The sequence below is a fragment of the Berghia stephanieae genome, chromosome 7 (assembly GCF_034508935.2).
Source record: "Berghia stephanieae isolate SIO BIC M18660-M18661 chromosome 7, UCSD_Bste_1.3, whole genome shotgun sequence".
NCBI classification, from domain to species: domain Eukaryota; kingdom Metazoa; phylum Mollusca; class Gastropoda; order Nudibranchia; family Aeolidiidae; genus Berghia; species Berghia stephanieae.
In genome coordinates, this window is record NC_088366.1 from 38,395,722 (window position 1) to 38,403,341 (window position 7,620).

Genomic DNA, 7,620 nt, shown 5'->3' on the forward strand with positions numbered 1-7,620 from the left:
TTCTTAAAAAAAAGCTCACCTCTCAATCAACTTCTACATCATCTTGCTAGAAATTGTAAGTTACCATATTTAACACCATCAATACAATTCTCCTTCTCATCAACCTCCATCCCCTTCACCTCATCACCATCATCAGATACCCCCCTCCAAAATTCTAACCATTCATTTAATCACGGTATTAATCAAAGTTGCATCATTCATTTTTTCATCATCAAATTAATCGGCAATGACTGTATTAGTATTACCGTTATGAAGTGAAAATATTGAAATATCACTTGCCTCCTTACTTTCTCCGCCTCCTCCTCCTCCCCCTCCCCCCCCCCTCTTCTTCTTCCCATTTGATTTCTTTTTTGGTCCGGCATAACTAAATGAAAGATAGAGGGGGAATGAACTATAAAAGACTGCAGAGAGAGAGAGAGAGAGAGAGAGAGAGAGAGAGAGAGAGAGAGAGAGAGAGAGAGAGAGAGAGAGAGGAGAGAGAGAACGAATAGTAGAGAGGAGAGAGGAGAAGAGAGGAGAGAGAGAGAGAAGAGATGGGCGAACAACTAATAGACACGAGAGAGAGAGAGTTGGTTCGAGCGGTAGTCTGTGCGCAGAACTAAGCCCAGCAGAAAAAGTGGGTCATGCGCGGTGGCTCTGCCTATCTCTTTTGGTCGCCTCGGGAGTGAGTCGTATAGTTACAGGAGTGAGTTACTAAATAAAGACGGTCTATAGCACTTGGCACATATATTATTTGAGCTGTATTCACTGCTCATAAGAATCGCAAAAGTGAACTGTAGAGGTGCCCCAACGTATCTAAATCGATAATAAAGAAGACAGGAATTTTTAAAAGTTTCCAGTTGATCGTCAAAATTGTAATTAGAATGGGCCTCGTAGCCTTTGCTTTGAGTACAGAAAAGATTTTCTCTCTCAAACAAGGGTCACCACAAACTGTGTTGTTGCAGTGACTGTTGTTGACTATGAATTAAAGTCTGCTGTATTTTTTAGAGTTAAAAGAGGTGATTATTACTCCACGGGAGGACTTTTGATAGGCACTTAAATTGTGTATCATTATGGAACGCTATGAATAAGAAAGGCTGACAAAGTTCTTATTTATTTGTCTAATCACCTCAAGGCATTTTTATTGTCAGAACTCAACCAGAATAGAAACAAATATGCGTTAAATAAATCTATAACCATGAATACATGGTGGTGTAATAACACGGACCCCAAACGAATCAGGATTTCCAACCAGATTTTATGAATCTCTCTCACACACACTTTCTCTCTTTCTTTCTGTTTCTTTTTTTCTCTCTCTCACACACACTCTGTCTCTCCTGCTCTTTCTATAATATTAATATTATATCCACTTTTCTCCCCCACATCCCCCCCTCTCTCTCTCTTACCCATATATTTATTCGATATTCTACTGCTTTCCTCTTTATACACACACGATATTCCCTAAAACCACTTTTTATCAATCGACCAAAACAAACCAAAAGTATTTTGCTACGTCAACTGCAACGGCAAACAGCTTATCAACAAAATTAACTTTTGCTTATTAAAATGGAATAAAAGGCACAACATGATTGGGTTGCCAAAACCTAGATTTAATTCTTCAATAGCCAGTTTAAGTTTGAGCAGGTGTTTAACTGATCATTTTTTTCTGGTCTTATTTACATGAATGGTATCTCCTCCTCCATGCCTTCTTTTGTTTCCGGTGGTTTATGCACGAAGATAAAGATGAGTTAACAACAGAACCAACTCTCTAACTTATTGTTGAGATATCTTCTCTTAATATTAAATGCTCACTCTATATTGCAAAGGGTTAAAAAAATACAATATTAATAAAGTAGGAAAGAAACTAAAGACGTAATTTACTTTAAAACATTTAAAGTCTCCATCTCATCTCATTCCTGTAACAGTGGACTCACTCCTGTAACACAGCTCGACGTTACAGGAATGAAAATCTGAAGATTATATGTTACGTGACACTACAGGGGGGCAAAGTGGCAGAGTGGTTAAGGCATTGCACTGTGATCCAGATGACCCGGGTTCGAGCCCCGTTTCAGACACTTTCTTTTTTTTCCTTGAGCAAGATTAGTAACCCCCAATTTGCTCACTTAGACAACATGGGTGATTCCTGTAAGAAAAACTAGGCGAAATTGATTGTCGTTACAGGAGTGAGTCAAATAATCACCGACAAAGATTGATTCCCGTATCTGACATCAAAATGACCTTTTTTACAGATTAACTTAATAGACATGAATTAATATGGTATTTCTTTAAAATGAAGCAGGAATAGGAGGAAAATAAATATTGCTGTTTGATTCAACAAAACTTTTAAAAATATGTTTTTGTCAACCGACAGGCCATTTTGAGCAGGTGTGGAGTATATAAATATGTGTAACTGTAGTTTATTCATTAATGGACCAAATTTCTCAATTCTTGGCATATATGCTTTTTTAACCATATTCTTTAATCACATGCTTTATTGCAATGAAAATATACCAAAGAATCCGAAAGCGAAATATATAATAATATAGTGGGACAGGCATTTGGCAAAAAAATTGAAAAACGCCCATATACATTACTTCTTTTCATTTAGTACTCATACTGCTGTGGGTATAAAAGAGTTTTGTATATCTGTTAGTTCTAGTTTTAATGCCTTCGAAACGTCTACAAGATAGTAACAAACAAATGATGTCGGGGGTGGGATGGTTGGGCAAGTAAAGAATTTGCTATTCTGAGGAAACTTTTCTGGTGGAGTTCAGATGCTCTTAAAAAATTGAATCCAACGATTTTTTCCAGCGATATTTATTATATGTTGGATTTTATTCTTCACTTTCACCCCACAGTTACCATACCACATCGCAATACCAAAGGAAATTACACTTTTTATAGAGCAGTATAATTAGGTGCCCCAAACGTAAACAATAACAAGTTGCTAGCGATTTTCGTTAGGGACCGGAAAAATTTACGCACAATATAGGTCTCCCAATTTTGTAGTTTGAGTTGTAGGCAATACACTTTCAGTATTGAAAATATGTTTACATAAAAGCTAACAGTTGCAGAAATAATAATATAAGACGAAATTATTCTGAAAATCAGGCTCCGAATAATTCTCGTTTTGTTCACACCAGCGCAATAATTTGCTCTGGTCTAAAAATAGATAGACTGTAACTTTTGATAAATGTTACCTTTTGTTCCATAAAATATCCATATCTAGATATTATTTGGTGCATGATCGAGTATTTATGAAGGGTAGCCCTATTCGTCCTTCGGATAGCTTCAACCGTGGTTGCCGTACGTACGGACAAATAGTGTTGCTTGCACTATTCGTCCTTCACACTAAAGCTGGGCAATATTCCGTTTTTGCTTTTACTGAGCTGGATTCGAATCCACGTAATTACATGATATATCCGTATCGTCTTAAATGTTTCACAAACCCCACCTCCTCTGTTTGTGAGTCAAATAATCAGTTAAGTGTCTATGTGTGTGTGTGTGTTAGTTAATTTCGTGGTTTTTTTTTTTTTTTTGTTTGTTTTTTTTCTTCTGGGATATGATTTTTATTCCAGAATGGTGGTTGATTTCTTATAAGGAACAATTGTCGTGTTCTCCTATTGGTAAGTATCCCATTCAAATACCTGCTCGAGAGTTTGGGTTGGCTAGGCACAGAGGAAGATTCGGCAGGTTTTCTTTGTTTTGGTTGGTTTTTTTTTTTTTTTTTGGGGGGGGGGGGGATTATTGTTCTTTTTTATTTGTTTTCTTTTGTTGGTATTTTCCCTGCTTTTGTTTGATTTGTGTGTGTGTGTGTGTGTGTGTGTGTGTGTGTCTATTGTGTGTCTACGTGTGTTTTGCCTTTTTTACATTTTTTTTCAATCTATAATAGTGGGTAAGCACTCAGTAACTATTTGTTTTAAATGACTGGTATTCAATTTGTCAAAATATTATATGTCATAATAGTATAAGCAGCGCAAAAAAAAAAAAAAAAAAAAAACCCACCAAATTTCTGTATCTCTTAAGAAGCAGTTTTATTTAAAAATGTTATAATCTTGATAATTCAGTGAGTGCCATCAATAATAGCTTGAATTTAGCCAAAATTTTTGAACGATGTCGATACCTGTCCTTTAACTTCAGAAAATTTTGTTATAAGTTGTACAGTTTTGAGTAGACTAGCTGTATGACATAATGATAGATTTAATTCATGGCGAATTCAATGCGTTATCAAATTGGCAGTAAACGAGGTAATTGTATAGACGGGATGGAATTGGCGGCTTTACAACACGCAAATTAATTCCAAAGCCGAAAGCACAACCTCTGCATTTAAACTTATCTCCATAGACGATGTCAATATATTAAAGATTAATAAAGGACACTAATACCAAGTCCTCAATATTTTCAGCACTTCGTTCGTTAGCTAATACTATTAAGTATTTGGTATCCACTTTTGCCCTGACGAGAAGTTAGAATGTCAACGGGCTGGGATTTAAAATGTCAACGGATTGAAACTGGGTGAAATAGAATGATACAGAACATAAAAGCCCAGTTCGGCCTAAGAACAATAACTTGCCTATGTTCTTAAACTCAGAACAAGGGGTAATGTTGTCAGGGGTTGGGGTTGTTGTTTTGATCTGGGTAGGGTCGGATAAAGTTACGATTACTGGCCAAAAACAAATTCCTAACTTTAGTTTAAAATTAAAAAATAGAAAGACGGAAATATATACATAATAAGATTGATATATTTTAAACAATGGTTACAAGAAAAATAAATCCACGATTTTTCTCATTAATTCTGTACTCAAACAGCTTTGTATGCAAATGTTGTATTCCAGATGTGTAATTTGGCTTATCGCCACTCAAGGTGGTATTTCAATAGATATTATTACAACTAACGTGTCTATGTACGCAGTGATACAGACCTGCCAAGCATTCGACTTATTGTGTTATAGTGCAAAAAAGAATACCATTTCGAAAGGGATTTGTGCTGCATTGTAGGTTAACAAACACGCAGGTCTGACATCCGAATCCACTTATGGGCCTGGTTTAACATTGTTGTATAATGTATTTTGCGTCATTTTTTAAAAGATTTCTATTACAAGAATGAGCCCATAAGGAAATGGTTATCAGACCTAAAAATAATTGCACGTCGATCCACATCAATTTTAAAACCATCACCATCACTACCACAAGCACTTTTACAACATAATCATTACCATCAGAATCGCTACCACCATCATTTGCACAATATCATAAGTATCATCAGCACCACAATCAATATCACCACCACGCCATTATACCTACCATTACCATGGTCATATCAATTATTGCCATCACTAGCAAAATCATAACTATCATCTCAGCCACCACCACTCTAGGAAACAATCATTTTAAATATCAATACCATACGCGAACACTATAGCATTACCATTGCCATCAACTTTATCACTCTAGCTTCTTGATCAGTGACATCACCACTACCATCATTTCATCATCGAAACAAGAATAACATCACTGCTATCATTGTCACAAATACTTACGAGAGTTTTTATATAGCGCAATATCCGCTCGAAGTCTCAAAGCGCTTTACAGGGTGTCACAGGCCAACAGCAACACTTAACATCCTACATGATGTCTGTTAGGCGATATTACATTTTTTCAGACAGAACAACGCATTAACGGCCTGGTACTTATTTTAAACCTGAGTACGGTAAGAGTGGACTCAACTATGCGCCGAGTGAGGCTCGAACCCAGGATTTTCCAATCCGATCCGAAAGCGAGTGTCATACCACAAGACCACATAGCGGCACATTCTTCTTCCTTATTTCACATTTTCTTTGTTTCCTCTGTCGGGTTGTCTCTAGTGCGGGGCGGTCCTTGGCAAGCTTAAGGACCACGGTCCTACGGTCCCTGGGAAATGAAAACCGCAAGGACCGGCGGTCCTTTTCGACATTGAACATTCCTGAGAGACCGTTTTGACCTTTGGGACCATGGGATCGTTCATTCTTGAACCGTTAAAGACCGCTACACGATGAAAACCGTGGTCTACAGGAGTAAAACACACGGAGTAGTCACACTCATTTCAAATTGTAACCTAATTAGAGAAGAGGGGTGATGCCTTCTTTATTTGATCACAGTACTTCATTGTTACTTCGATAATTTAGCGTGAATAAAATTTGAAATTTATCCCCATTAACGGAGATAATGGAATCACCCAAGGCGTTGATCGAGTTGTTCGTGGCGTTTATACACACACGCAACTCCTACCCCCCCCCCCCCCCCCCCCCCCCACACACACACACATGAGAGGGCAGCGAGCATTGAAGAGTAAGAGAGAGACGTGAAGTTATAATAAGAGGGGGTGGATGCGGTAATAAGTAATAAGTAATAAGTGGGGTCGATGGTGACTTTTCGCCAGATCTAACAAACCCAGCTACCCATTCACTGCTGAGTAGACAGGGATTCAGAAAAAAACTCGACTGCACCCGGGATCGATCTCTGGCCCTTTGCGTATAAAGAGAGTGCTCTATCAACTGAGCTATCGGGGTCCCCAAATATTCTATTGGACCTTTTAAAAATACAGACGTTATAACTGGTTTTTTTGGAAGGAAGAAACTAATGAAACTCATATTATTTGATTAGTTAAAACACCAAACGAAATTTTAATATTATTGTATTATTTTAAATGACAACAATGCGATAGAAAGGAGTGGCGACAAGAGATGGACAAAAGAAAACAAAAAATCAGACTTGCAACTTGCTAGGTTTGAGACACACACACACACACACATCTTTAGTAGTCACATACATTTCAAACAATAACCCATTAGAGAAGAGGGGTCATGCCTTCATCATAGATCATTGTCATTGCGATCATTATGGTGTAGTAAATTTTGAAATTTACCCCGTATAATGGAATCGTCCAAGGCGTGCGCCTCCTGTTCCCCCCATCTCACACACGAAAGGGCGGTTTGCGGAGTGGAGGGAGGTGGTCGTCTGCCTCTATGGTCGTCTGTGTCGTTTAGTGTATGGCAAAGGGGGGTGGGTGCGATTAATTAAGTGGGATGGGTGGTGATTGGTGGAAGATAGGCAAAGGACCGAGGCAACGAATCGCTGGGGAAGTAGTATGGCGCCAGACCGTTGAAAGGTGATAAGAAGTGAGGACCGCCGGCGGTCTTCCTCTTTGGGACCGGACCACGGTTCACAGCTAAAAGACCGTGGGACCGGTCCTCGGTCCGGTCCTCAGCGCGGCACTAGTTGTCTCTAGCTCCTTCTCTATCAGATCCTCTTTCGTGGTCTTCTTCTTCTTCTTCTTTCTCTCTAGATCCATGATTCCCACCACCGCCACCGCCTCAAGATCTCTAATCATTACCATAATTGCCATAGCAAGCTCACTACGAAAACTTTAGGTCTTCCGAATGCATTTTAATTCTTCGGTGGTTGGCAACTCTAAGTTATACAGGCGGCCAGGAAGTGTGTGTTTTTTTAAGAGGGGGGGGGGGGGGGGGGGGATGGAGTGAGAGGGATTGGTTTTAATTTATGATGTTGCAGTCGCGGGGTGGGGTGTTTCTGTGTCGTCCCCTTTTGTTATTTTTTTTCTTTTCCTTTATTAAAAACAATAATGGATCAGAGAATGTGAAA